Raw genomic sequence first — 14,203 nt, 5'->3', positions numbered from 1 at the left:
CGGCAGAGGCCCTCGCAACACTGGAGACCACGAGTCCTTTCGTGGCTCTTCAGCCTTTCACAGTCCCTGAGGGATTGCCCGACTGTGCAACTCCGGAGCCAGTCGGGGTCGTTTTTCAAAGCACCTGAAGGCCTGGGAAGGTATCACTCAGGACCGATGGGTGCTTCGAATTATCGCCGGAGGTTACACCATCCCTTTCTCACACTCCCCACCTCAGTCCAAAAAAATCCCGGACCCGCCACCCAGTCAACGGGATACTGCAGCCTCAGAAGTTTCAAAGCTGCTGCAAAAAGGAGTCATCCAACCGGTCCCCGCAGACCAGATCGGATTAGGGACTTACTCAAGATTCTTTTTGGTGCCAAAAAAGACCGGGGACTTGAGACCCATTTTGGACCTCAGCATCCTAAACCGCTCAGTCAGAAAGTCCAAGTTCCGAATGGTCACCCTACAAACCATTCTCCCATTGCTGGAGAAAGGTGTTTGGATGTGCTCCATAGATCTCAAGGATGCTTATTATCATATCATGGTACATCAAGCTTCCAGGAGACATCTGCGCTTCAGCCTAGGAGGCAGTCATTTTCAGTTCCACGTGCTGCCCTTTGGTCTCACCACAGCCCCCAGGGTGTTCACGAAATGCTTGGCAGTCGTGACTGCTCACCTGAGAAGTCTAGGATTCCAGGTGTTTCCGTATCTAGATGACTGGCTCCTAACTGCCACCTCCAAGCATCTACTACTGCGGAACCTACAAGCCACTATATCACTGGGCAATTCCCTTGGAATCACCTTCAATTGGCCAAAGTCTGTGTTGCTGCCATCTCAACGAATAAGATTCATAGGGGTAGAGATAGACTCAAACCAAATGCGGGTCTATCTACCTGCAGACAGGATACAAACCATACAGGCTCAAGTTTGAGCCTTACTTCCCAGGTCCAAAGCCCCAGCCAGGATGGTCCTGCAGCTCTTAGGATCCATGTCCGCCACGGTTCTTCTAGTCCCCTTGGCAAGATTGCACATGAGAATTCTCCAGTGGCTTCTTTCAGCTCAGTGGTCCTTTCAGGAACTCCCTCTCAGTCACCTCATATGGATCACGGAAACGTGCAAACGGGACCTTCGCTGGTGGCTAGCGCCCTCCAATTTGGATCAGGGACGACCCTTTGTTCCACCTCCTCCTGCGGCCACTTTGACCACGGACGCCTCCCAGATGGGGTGGGGGGGGCATTCCCTGGGCAGGTCAGTCCAAGGCAAATGGCACCCAGAAGAGACCCTTCTTCATATCAACATCCTAGAAATGAGGGCGGTGCTTCTGTCCCTTCAAGCTCTTCACGATTACCTTCCTCAGGGCGTAATTGCAGTTCACTCAGACAACATGTCAGTTGTCTGGTACCTGAACAAACAGGGAGGGACCAGATCCTATCCTCTTTGCAGAGAGGCCATGAGAGTCTGGGAATGGGCAGTCTCGACCAAACGCTTTCTAGTGGCTACCCATATCCCGGGCAAGTCCAATGTGATAGCTGACAGACTGAGCAGAACCATCCTCTCTCCTCACGAATGGTCTCTGAACATGACAGTTGCAAGTCAGATTTTCAGCAGATGGGGAGTTCCGTGTTGCGACCTCTTCGCGATTCCTCTAAATGCGAAGTGCAAAGAATTCTTCTCTCTAACCCCGGCTCCGGGGAAGAGCCCCATGGACGCACTAGTCCGTCCTTGGCCCACCGGCTTGCTCTATGCCTTCCCTCCAGTTCCTCTCCTTCCCAGGGTGATCCAAAAGGCATCTCTCTTGGGGAGCAAAATGATCTTAGTTGCTCCTTACTGGCCTCGTCAAGTATGGTTTCCCTACCTTCAGAAATATGCTCTGGAAGGTCCATGGTTCCTGGATCAGATCCCAGACCTTTTGGTTCATCAGTCGAGACTATTCCACCAGTCCCTACACACATTAAAATTGACTGCTTGGCTCCTCCTCTTCCGACTATAGTCAGGAGTCATACATTGGATCCAGAGGTTGTACACATATTATCTTCGGCCCATAAGTCTGCTACAAAGAAACTGTATTCTAGCAAATGGAAAAGATTTGCTATTTGGGCTCAACTCCGGGGCCTGGACCCCATCTCTATTCCCGTGGCAGAAGTACTAAAATTTTTAACTTCTCTTTTCAATCAAGGCTCTTCAGTCTCTACCATCAAAGTCCAATTGGCAGCGATTTCCAATTTTCACGAATCCATAAACCCACCTTTAATGAGCAACAGATTGTGTAAGACCTTCTTGAAAGGTGCTGCTCTGTTAAGACCTCCGATTTCTCATCCTGCACCTCCATGGGTTCTCGATGTGGTGTTACGCGCCTTGACTTCCTTCCCCTTTGAACCGGCGGCTACATGTGATCTAAAGTTTCTATCATGGAAGACTGCTTTTCTGGTGGCGATTACTTCTGCCAGAAGAGTTTCAGAGTTTCAAGCTTTGTCAGTAAAACCCCCGTACTTGGTTTTCCACAAAGACAGAGTATCTCTCAGGCCAAATCCTTCCTTTGTCCCTAAAGTTTGTTCTAGTTTCTGCTTACAACAATCGTTAGAACTTCCAGCCTTTTTTCCAAAATATTCTAACAAAGCGGAATTCATATTCCACACACTAGATGTCCACAGGCAGTTGCGTTTTTATTTAGACAAGACCAAACAAACAAGGAAAACAGATCAGTTGTTTGTATCCTTTGCAGACAATAAATTGGGCAAAGCTGTCACAAAGGTCACTATTGCCAAATGGATAAGGGACTGTATTACTCAAGCTTATTCCTATTCTAACAAAGAGCTTACCACCTCTGTCAAAGCTCATTCTACAAGGGCTATGGCTACTTTGATAGCATTTCATTCTAAGCTTGCCATTAGTGACATTTGTGCTGCAGCTACATGGTCTTCCCCGCACACTTTCATTTCCCACTACAAATTGGATGTGGCATCTAGAGGACGAGCTTCATTTGGTTCCACAGTGCTCAGGAGTGTTTTCCAATGAGCCACCCAGGATTTAGGTGCTAGGGACGCTGTCCCATCAGTACAGAATGTAGGCGAGATAGGATCACATAACATCTTTTAGTTATGTACTTACCATAACTTTAGATGTTTGGGATCCATCTCGCCTACATTCCTAATAACCCACCCTCCTTCCCCCTTCCTTGGAGATCAGAGGATATCAGAAGGTCCGAATCCTGTTGTTTCATCTTGAAACATCTAACAATGTTATATAAACAAGTTGTGCATGTGTGCATGAATGCGGACAAACAAGATCTGGGGGATTAGTGGTGGTGCATCCTGGGATAAGAAATAGCTCAGCCAATAAGAGGCCTCGCTCTATAGCATAGCGTGCCGAGTCGGAGCCGAGGGGTCGGCTCCGAACCCATCAGTACAGAATGTAGGTGAGATGGATCCCAAACATCTAAAGTTATGGTAAGTACATAACTAAAAGTTTACCAAGAGACATAAAACAGCATCCTGAAAAGTTTGGAATGATCCAGTGTTACTCCTGCATTGGCCCATCAGTCTATTCAGCCAACATCAGCATCTCCACCAGCACCATAATAGGTAGAAAAACAGCTGACCATTGAAACATAGCAAGATGAGGCTTTTCCATCTTCTGATTCCTCAATAGACACTAAATCTGAGGAACTGTAGCCGCCAGAGTGTGAGACTGATAGGGGTAGTGAGCTATCATCTTCTGTTGTCCCTCCTTTCCTTTGGACCCTCTTCTTTGTTGATGCATTCAAGTTTAGAAATTTACTGTAGAGGGGCCACTTTTCTCTTCTGTCAAAAGCATCTTAGCGCTTACCTCTGGAATGAAAAATGAGCCTGAATTATCCCTGCCCTGCAGAATGTTATTAAGGATGTGATCATTTATGCTTAGAAGCTTCTAGACTGGAGTACTGCAGGGACTATGAAGACTGATTATCTGTATCATTTTTCACAGTAGGCTTTTCTTCTCATTAGTTTGCTAAATCTAGTTCTTAAAGCCTCAACATTTCACCCTTTTTGTATAATTTTTACCACCATACCTTCCAACCATTCAGCCTCTCCTGGATTAGACATTACACTGTTCAAGGTGGGCTGTTATCCATGCAGCCAGGAGGCTGCTTTGTGCTCTCAGTGATCTGATATTGAGAAAATTTCCATTTTATATACTGGGCACAACCCAGCTGGTGACATGAGTACTTGCACCACTACAAGGCTGCTCCTTTAAAAACACACACATGCTTGCTTCCCCACATGTACTGACAAGGGACTACTACCACTGGCATGGTGGTCATACCCATGACTTCCTGACATTGGCTTCTCACATCATGATGGGTTTCAGCTGTCTGTCTGAAGTCCTATCATTGGAGCAATGTTACAAGTCAGACTAGAACCACCATCCTTCCCTAGTATGGGCGTACACCATCCTCTCTATCTGCAGCATGAAGTGCCTAAGCAGCTTGTCAACCTCAGGTCACCTGGGGTGTAGTCAATACTTTATCCATCTACAGCACCAATACAGGCCTTCTTTCCCTTATAGGGAGGCAAAGGCTTTGGACTGGTTTAACAATATTATTCATTTTGTTGCTACTTACATTTGCAGATATTTAGCTTCTTGCCTGATATGACTCATATCCAGACATTTGTTGTAGAACAAAAAAATGTAGAAACTGTTCTCCCTTCACAGCTTTGTCTCAGCATCATAAGCTGCAGACAAAGCCCTTAATGCTGCCTTGTCTGTAAGGTTGCATTCATCCTGGATATCCTTGCCATTGCTCAGACATTAACCAGGACTCTGGCTGATGGTGCCTGCCTTTGTAGAGCTGCATGACTGTAGAGTACTCTTTCAAATGAAGATGTTACTAGATGTCTTGTATACTTCCTTTAGGATAAAGTGCTCTTTTGTGAATTCACTTGGGTGGTTATCGGTGACCTGCAGTAATGAGGTAAGGCTATATCTACCGCTTTGGAGATGAATAATTCTCACCATCTGATACCGTCAGTTTTCATTCATCCTCACGAATGGGTTCTGGGTCCAAGGTCAGATCCAGCTCGGCTGTGACTACAGCTTGTGGAAATGTTTGAGCTCTCCCCTACCCACAGTGCACTGTTGCCCTGATACATCAGATCTCATTTTCCACTTTCATGACCAGATGTGTTTACTGACAGCTCACAAGCTTCACTATTGTTTAGGTAGTATTTGCCTTATTTTTTTAATATATTCTACCTATCCTTTTCTTTCAGGCCATCTCCTTTATCTTTGTCTCCCTTGGTTGCCGCTTTCTGTCCCCTACCCAGGCCTTTCTATTTCTTCATTGAATTTCCCTATTTTCTCCCTTCCCATTATGCCTAAGAAAGGGGTTCAAAAAGTGTACCCATTGTGGGCACAAGATGCCCATTTCCCATGGGCATGCTCTTTGTCTATATTGTCTAGGTCCTGAGCACTTGGACCTAGACTGTGAGATATGGGGTTGTGCTTTAACCCCAGAGCTATTGAAAGGAAAACTAAGTTGATATTAAAAGGCCTGTTGCCCTCCTCTTTCTCTATGGCTTTACCAAGAGATCAGCCCTCGACTTCTATTCACAAGCATGGAAAAAGGCCTAGGATGACATTCCAGCCTCCTCAGATCCAACAAAAAAGCTGTTGAAATTGGATCCGACCTCTCCTGCTGTATCAAAGGTCTTGGATGGGAAGAAGGCCTCTTCATCTTCGGAGCCAAAGAAGAAGGCAGATTCAGATTTGAAGTCTTTGGATCCGAAACCCTTGCCTCGACATACGTATTCACCTTCTGTAGATCCAGCTCCACCTCAGCTCCCATTTCCTTTTTTGGAGAGGCATTCCAGGCCTGCTTCTTTTGTGTCCCCCTCATTCTACCCAAACCCTCACCAAAGCAGATGTGGCAAGAATGGTGAGGGAGCTGGTCACTGATCAGATCGAGAAGGGTACCTTGTTAGTTCTGGCCCCATCGGATCTGGGATATCCCACATGTTTCACTTCCCCTCTGACTGACCCCCTTACTTTCAGAGTTCTCGGGTCCAAGCGTCCTGAGCCCATCTGCGTCAGATCCGAGAAAGTTGGTTTTGTTGGATCTGACTATGAGCTTCAGCTTCTCCGCTCTAACATGATTGGATCCAAAGGGCTTCCAGAGCCAAAGCCTCACATCGGGTGTGGGGGGGTGGATGGGATCATCTCCAGTGTTTTCAGAGTCTTCACTCCCTCTTGGAGCCTCAGTGCTGGTCACCTCGGCTCTGGCTTCTTCCTTGGGTGGTTGTCCTTAAGTGGGGGGGGGGTCAATGGACCAGAGATCCTTGTAATCTGCTCCGTTGATTTCCTCCTCCCCCCCTGGGGAGGTCAGGCTTCAAGGTGGTTCAGAATGTCTTCTCTGAATATGTGGAGCAGACTGGCCCTCCCCTCTCGGACCCATCCTTGGCTACCCATCTGGATGTCCTTCAAGGATGCATCTGCAGTCATCACATATGGGTTGTCCTGCCTCAGGCAGCCCTTCGGTCGGCCGGATTCCAAAGTCTGGGTCCGGCGTCGGCTGATGTCGCACTTTCCCCGACGTCAGAGCGCCTGGGGTATAAAAGCATCAGCCGATGCCATCTTCCTCAGTCTTTCTGGCCGCGTGGTGCCCGAAGCAGAAGCAGTTCGCAAGTGCCGGTCGGCCAGCTCCTGTAATTCAGCTACCGAAGACTTCAAAAAGCTAAGTACCCCGTTGGGGACTCTTTCTTGCCTCAGCCGATGTCAGATAAAGTTAATAATTGTTTAACTTGTGGGAAACAAATACCTCATAAGGATTTCCACTCTTACTGCCTACCCTGTCTAGGCCCAGACCACGACGTCTCGGCCTGTTCAGCCTGTGCTTCCTTCAACTGACGCACTCTTAGACGTCGGGCGGAGTTTGCAGAGGAATTTTTTGGGGCTAGTTTTTCGTATAAGATGCCGTCGGAGACTCCGACTTCTCATTTAGTTAAGAAACGGAAGGACAAGGACCGACACATGCGGGCCGCGGTTTCGGCTGAAACCACGGCCAGGCCTACCGCGAGTGTCTCGGTCTCGGCTGAAACCGAGTCCTTGGTACTTCCAATTACCGAAACTGCTCAACCGACTACCTCGGTCCAGGAGGCCCCGGCTGAGTCGGTTATTGAATTTCCAACAGAAACTGGTGTCCTGGAACCTTCCAACACCATTCCTTTAGACAAATCTACTCCAGCACGTGGTGCAGCCAGGCCTCCTGCATCCATGTCCATTAAGGCATTCTCCAGGGCTAAAGCTGCTAAACTCTCAAAAGCTTTGCCTCCCAGGGTTATCCCTCAGGGACCCTCTACTGGTTCACAGATTCTAAGCTTAGCAGAGGATCTTATCTCCTTAATTAGGGGCTCTCAACCTCATCCAGACAGGGGCTCTCAACCTCCTCCAGACAAAAGGCCCAGGGTTGAGCCCTCTGATCCCCACTCCTCAGATGAGGCCTCTGATGGCTCTACTCTCTCGGACCACCAGGGGGAGGCCTTTTCGGCCTACGAGGATTCTGATGCAGAGGAATCTATTCCCTCGGCCTCCCCTCCTGAAGAGTTTTCCTTTGGGGAGACACTACACACCATGAGAGAGCATTTCCAATGGCAGGGCCAGGAATTCTCTGATTCCAGGAAAAGATTAAGGACCTTTTTACATTTGCCTCAGCATAGGCCTTTAGCTATTCCTCCTGTTTTGAATGTCATTGATGATGTGTACTCTGACTCTAGCACAACCCCTGATTCTCTCCCTCCGGCTCCTGCCAAACCCGATAGGTACTACAGGGTCCCGGATTCACATCTTTACCTTTACAAGGCCCACTCTGCTGATCCAGAAACTATTTCCCAGGGCCCTAAAGGGGTTGCAGCTGCCACTGCTAAAATCCTCTCCCTCTGAAAGGGAGTCCAGAGCTTTAGAGAGATGGGGTAAAAAAGTGTATACTTCTGCTACTCTTTCTATGAGGGCATTAAATTGTCAATTTTATATGATACAGTACCAAGAGTATTTGTTAGATGAATTGCATAAAAAACTGTCTTCACCTGACCCCTTAGACCGCAAGTCACTTCAGTATCTGGTACATAACACACAACAGGTTAGCAACCATTTCTTGCAATGTGGTTATGATGCGTTGGAAGCTTCATGTAGGTCAGCTATGACTGGCGCAGTCATACATAGGCATGCTTGGCTGAAGGAACAATCTCTGCCAGACCATGTTAAAGCAAAGCTGCTGGATGCTCCTCTGGAAAAGCAAAAGTTATTTGGCTCCACGGCTCAGGAGGTCCTAAAGAAATTTGAAGAAAAGGCAAAATCCGTACAAACAGTCAAGGATTTTCTCCAAGTACAACCACCAAGATTCAGCAGGAATTGGCCTTCCAAGAATTGGTCCTTTCCAGACACAGAGAGGTTTCAGAGAGGCAAGAACAGGCGTGCCAGAGGTAGAGGGCAAGCTAGAGGCTCCTACAGAGGACGTCAATGGCAGCCTCCCAACCGAGGTAATGCAGTACCTTCAACTGCTGCACAAGGACAGGCTCAATGACTTTACTTTGACACCGCCAACCAGGGCTCAATTGGAAGCACCTTTGGACGGAAAGCTTTCTTTATTCTCAGAAAATTGGCACAGTATTACAAGGGACAAATGGACACTACAAATAATAGACAAAGGATACAGGTTTCATTTCCACACATTACCAAAAAGAAAGGGCATGCCAGACCTCCCACCGAATCAAAGGGCAGAGGCTTTGAAACAAATTTCCAGCTTAATGCAAATGAAAGCTATAGAAAAGGTTCCTCTCTCAGAACAAGGCCAAGGATTTTATCCCAGACTATTCCTTGTTCAAAGAAAAGAAAAACAATGGAGGCCTATTCTTGACTTGACCGCACTGAATACTTATCTCAAGTTCAAAATGCTGACTCTGCAGCAGCTCCTTCCCATGCTGTGCAAGGGGTCTTGGCTGGTAACTCTAGACCTCAAGGAGGCATACCTGCATGTCCCTGTTAGACAAAGTTGCAGAAGACACCTCAGATTTCTTGCAGGGTCAGAGCATTATCAATTCTCAGCATTGCCCTTTGGCTTATCTACTGCGCTCAGAGTATTCACGAAATGTCTGGCATCAGTAATTGCACACTGCAGACTTCAGGGGATTCAAATATACCCATATCTGGACGACTGCCTTATACAAGCGGACAGCCAACAAACTTTGGTAAAAGACTTGAATTATGCCATCCACCTACTTCAGGCCTTGGGATATACAGTCAACTTTCACAAATCAAGACTTGTTCCATCCCAAAGAATAACCTTTCTGGGTGCAGATCTAGATACAACCACCCAAATGGCCTTCCTCACAGAAGAAAAACAAAATCAACTACCAGATTACTTCAAAAATCTGACAAGACAAACCCAGCTGACTGCAAGGAAAATCCTGCAGGCCCTGGGTTACATGGCTTCTTGCATCCTTCTGATTCCACAAGCAAGACTACATATGAGGAAACTACAATGGTACCTAAGGAGTTTATGGACTCAGCACAGTCACAGCCTGGAAACTTTGATACCACTCATTCCATGCCTTCAAAAGGAATTTCTGTGGTGGGCTCAAGCAAGCCAGTCAAACAGGGGTCTGCCATTCAGCAAACCAATAGCCAGCCAAACCATTACAACAGACGCTTCAGACCACGGATGGGGAGCGCACATGGAGGGCAGATGCATTCAAGGTCTATGGTCACAAAGAGAGCTACGCATGGGCATAAACCAAAAGGAAATGCTGGCAGTGATACATGCAGTCGAAGCCTTCAAACCCTTTCTGCATCATGGCCATCTGTTAATAAGGACAGACAACACCACGGTTATGTGGTACATAAACAAGCAAGGAGGCACCCATTCCTATCCTCTTTGCAGGCTGGCAATGAATTTATGGGAACTTTCCTTGAAACTCAATATACAGCTACAATCTCAATTTTTGCCAGGGAAAGACAATATACTGGCAGACAGCTTAAGCAGAAATATCATGGATGCACACGAATGGATGCTGCACCCAGACATCTTTCTACAGATAACACAATCATGGGGGAGGCCGGACTTAGATCTTTTTGCCTCCCCCCACAATCATCAACTGAAGAAATTCTGCTCAAGGACATACCACCCACAAGCATGGAAAGTGGACGCCCTCTCTTTCAGCTGGAGAACTCTAACAGTGTATGCATTTCCACCTCTCCCATTAATGACTAAAGTTTTACTGAAGATCAGGACAGAGCAGCCAAAAGTGATTCTGATAGCTCCGGACTGGCCAAGACAGCACTGGTACCCACTGTTAAAGAGCCTGTCATGCACGAAACCATGGCCTCTTCCTCTATGGCCACTTCTACTGACACAGCACAATTACAAAACTCTACATTCCAACCTGAAAACTTTGCAACTAACAGCCTGGAAAATACCTTGACTTCTCCTCAGGATAAGCTATCCCAGAGAGTGAAAGATATTATTATGGAAGCTCGCCGGCCTTCCACGGGAAAGGCATATTCAGCAAAATGGAAAATATTTCACATTTGGAACACCACAAAGGGCCTAGATGCGACAGTGATGAACATTGCACATATCCTGGAATACTTGGCAGAAATGGTCCACAATGGTCTGTCTTACTCTTCCATTAAAATTCATGCTTCAGCAATTTCAGCAGAGTACAATACTGATCCACCTGTCTTCTCTTATCCTCTCCTAAGACAGTTTCTAAGAGGAATCAAAAACATCAATCCTCCAAGGAAACCACCTGTACGTACTTGGGACCTTAACTTCGTGTTGGAAAAACTAACACTGCCTCCCTTTGAACCAGCAGCATCTGCAGAACTACAGTTCCTGTCTTGGAAGACTGCTTTCCTTCTGGCCATAACCTCAGCAAGAAGAGTATCTGAGTTACAGGCCCTTATGGCAGTACAGCCATTCCTTATTTTTCATCAGGACAGAGTTTCATTGAGAACCAATCCTACATTTATGCCAAAGGTAGTATCCAGGGTTTCATTAAATCAAGCTATTCACTTGCCTACCTTCTTTCCAAATCCACAAAACAAAGGGGAGAAACTTCTGCACACCCTGGACATACAGACAGTTGCGCTACTACTTGGACAGAACTAAAGGTTACAGAAAAACTGACCAGCTGTTGGTAGCATATGCAGCTGGTACACAAGGAAAAGCAATTTCCAAACAGACAATTTCAAAATGGATAGGGAATTGCATTCATTTTTGTTACTCCTTTCATGGAAAAACTGTGCCAGCTAACATTAGACCTCATTCCACGAGAGCCACAGCCACCTCCACAGCCTTCTGAAGAGGTGTGGCTACCAAGGACATTTTAGAAGCTGCTACATGGAGCTCCGTGCATACATTTGCCAAGCATTACAATTTACCTTTATATTCCAGATCCAGAGCAGGCTTTGCTACGGCAGTCCTGCAGGGCATTTTAGCTACACCATCCTTTACATAGTTCCTCCACCCCCAGATTGGCTATGGTATTCTACCCATATGTGATGACTGCAGATGCATCCTTGAAGGACATAGTACAGTTTTGTACCTACCATAAATGTAGATGTCCGATAGGTATGCATCTGCAGTCAGGTTTACCCTCCCTCCTTCCCCTCTGTGGTATTTCTTGGGTACTTACCCCTCTTATAGCTAGCTGGGGGGATCTATTATGGTGTATTTGTTTATATATATTATTGTGCATGTTTGGATTTTTAAATGCATCTCTCCAAATTTAGCCTTCCTTAGAGGGCACCTGGCATCTGGGGCAAGAAAAACTGAGTAAGATGGCGTCGGCTGATGCTTTTATACCCCAGGCGCTCTGACATCGGGGAAAGTGCGACATCAGCCGACGCCGGACCCAGACTTTGGAATCCGGCCGACCGAAGGGCTGCCTGAGGCAGAACAACCCATATGTGATGACTGCAGATGCATACCTATGGGACATCTACATTTATGGTAGGTACAAAACTGTACTTTTTGTCTCGTCATCATCATTACACACCATGGGGACAGCCAGCCAGGGCTTCCAGTCTACCCAATCTGGGATCCCTAGCTCTTCCCATACTTCTGTGGATCATCCTACCAAAGAAGTCCCTTGGAAGAGAAGGTGTAAGAGGAAACACCTTGACTCACCGGAGGAGTCTGTTACCAGTACCACATATACTGATTTTAACAAAAGGGGAGGTTCTCCAAACCCACCATCCGAAGATGTCTCCTTTGGAGATATCCTTGAACTCCTGAAACAGAAGGGTGGTTGGTCTGCCCACACCCCTTCCTCTGAAGAATCAGTATACTTGGAGGCTTTTGCACTGGCCCATCTTCCTCTTAGATTGCTCCACCTCCTGTTGAATTAGTGGATTTGATGTGTCGGAAGGCATGGAAGGAGCCAGAGTTGGTCAAGCCAATACCAAAAATACTTGATAGGCTCATGAACCCCCCCCCCCCGGTAGAAAGGCAATACTGGAGTAAGGGAGTACCGGTTGATGCCATGGTTGTGGCGGTGGTCACAAAGAAAGAACTCTCTGAGGAGAGTTCGACTGTCCATCCTCCTAACAGGGAGCCTAGGTCAATGGACAGACTGGGGGACCAAGTTTACACTTCAGTGGCTTTTACTATCTGATTGCTGAACTATTTAGCCCATCTTACAAGACTGCAAAGGGACTTAATCAAGGAACTTTCCAGCTCGTTGGCAAAGGTTGCGACCGAGGAGGTTCAAGCTTCTGTTGCTCCTCAGTTGAATACCTTACAGCCTGTGGCTAATTTGTCCTTGTGGTTGTTATCCAACCCTACAGAGGGTGCCACACGGGTGGCAGGTTCATGCTTAGACATTAGGAGATGAGCCTGGATGCACCTATGTGACTTTGCGGAGCCTTTTAAGTCTTTGTTTGTCAATGCACTTGACTCACCATCACTGTTTGGTCCCACAACGAAAGAAACATTTTACAGGTGTGAGAAGAATGGGAAGACACTTTCTGCCTTTGGAGTACATTTTACGACCTCCCCAATGATCCTTTTCAAGGAATCAGCGGGGTGGGGTCATAAAATGTAGTACAGGAAGTCACGAGGTCCATTCCCTGACACATGTGGAACTGCTTCTCCCACAGGCAGAGGGGGAAACGATAAAAATAGAAGACACTCAAGAGGCAGAGGAGGCCCGCAAAATAATGGGTCCAGAGAAATGTTCTTTGAGAGACCCTATCAGCACTGCTGAATGGAGGCCCAATTGTCATCCTCTCGAGGCAGTCTGGGGTCATTTTCATCTGCACCAGTCAGCCTGGCTAGGTTTAACAAATGATACTTGGATGTAGAGAATTATTACCAGAAGTTATTCCATACCATTTTCCTTTCCCCCTTCAGTGACAGACAAGCTTCTGGGCATTCCACCCAGTCGATGGGAACCAACAACTCAACAGGTCTTACAGTTCCTAGTAAAAGAGCAATCCAAGAGGTCCCACCAGACCAGAAAAGATGCAGGACTTACTCAAGGTTCTTTTTAGTTCCAAAGAAAATGGGACTGGAGACCAATTTTGGATTTCAGCTTATTAAACATGTCAGTCATGCATACAAAGTTCTGAATGGTCATGGCACAGTCAATTCTACCCTTTTTGGGCAAGGATGATTGGATGTGCTCGGTTGACCTCCAGGATGTGTACTATCATGTAAAAATGAATAGACGATCCAGGAGGTACCTTCACTTCAAGTGTGAGCCAGTCATTTCCAGTTCAGAGCTCTGCCCTTTGGACTCACTGTGGCCCCCAGAGTGTTTACAAAATCTATGGCAGTAAGTAGCAGCTCACTTGAGACTGCAAGGAATCCTCATGTTTCCTTATCTGGACGACTGGCTCATCACCACCCCAACCGGGCATCAATTGGTACAAGAGAGACAGATCAAGTATTACAGACTTGTTTAATACTGGGAATCACAATAAAGTCATGCAAAGTTTCAACTGCAACCCACCCAAAGTCTAGAGTTCATCAGAGCATTCTTGGACACATAATCTATGGTTGCCTCCATTCCCTATCCTCGTCTTCTCAACATCAGAAACCAAACAATGAAGATGATTTGCAGTTCAAAATTTTCGATCAGGAAAGTGTTATAAACTCTGCATTTGATGGTGGCAGCCATTACTCTAAGTTCCTTTGGCAAGATGCCATATGAGAGTTGTACAGTGGAGGCTGCAAACTCAGTGGTCC

This window comes from Protopterus annectens, chromosome 1.part0 (genome assembly GCF_019279795.1).
Source record: "Protopterus annectens isolate FY-2018-M chromosome 1.part0, PAN1.0, whole genome shotgun sequence".
NCBI classification, from domain to species: Eukaryota; Metazoa; Chordata; order Ceratodontiformes; family Protopteridae; genus Protopterus; species Protopterus annectens.
This window is presented reverse-complemented; position numbering follows the sequence as displayed.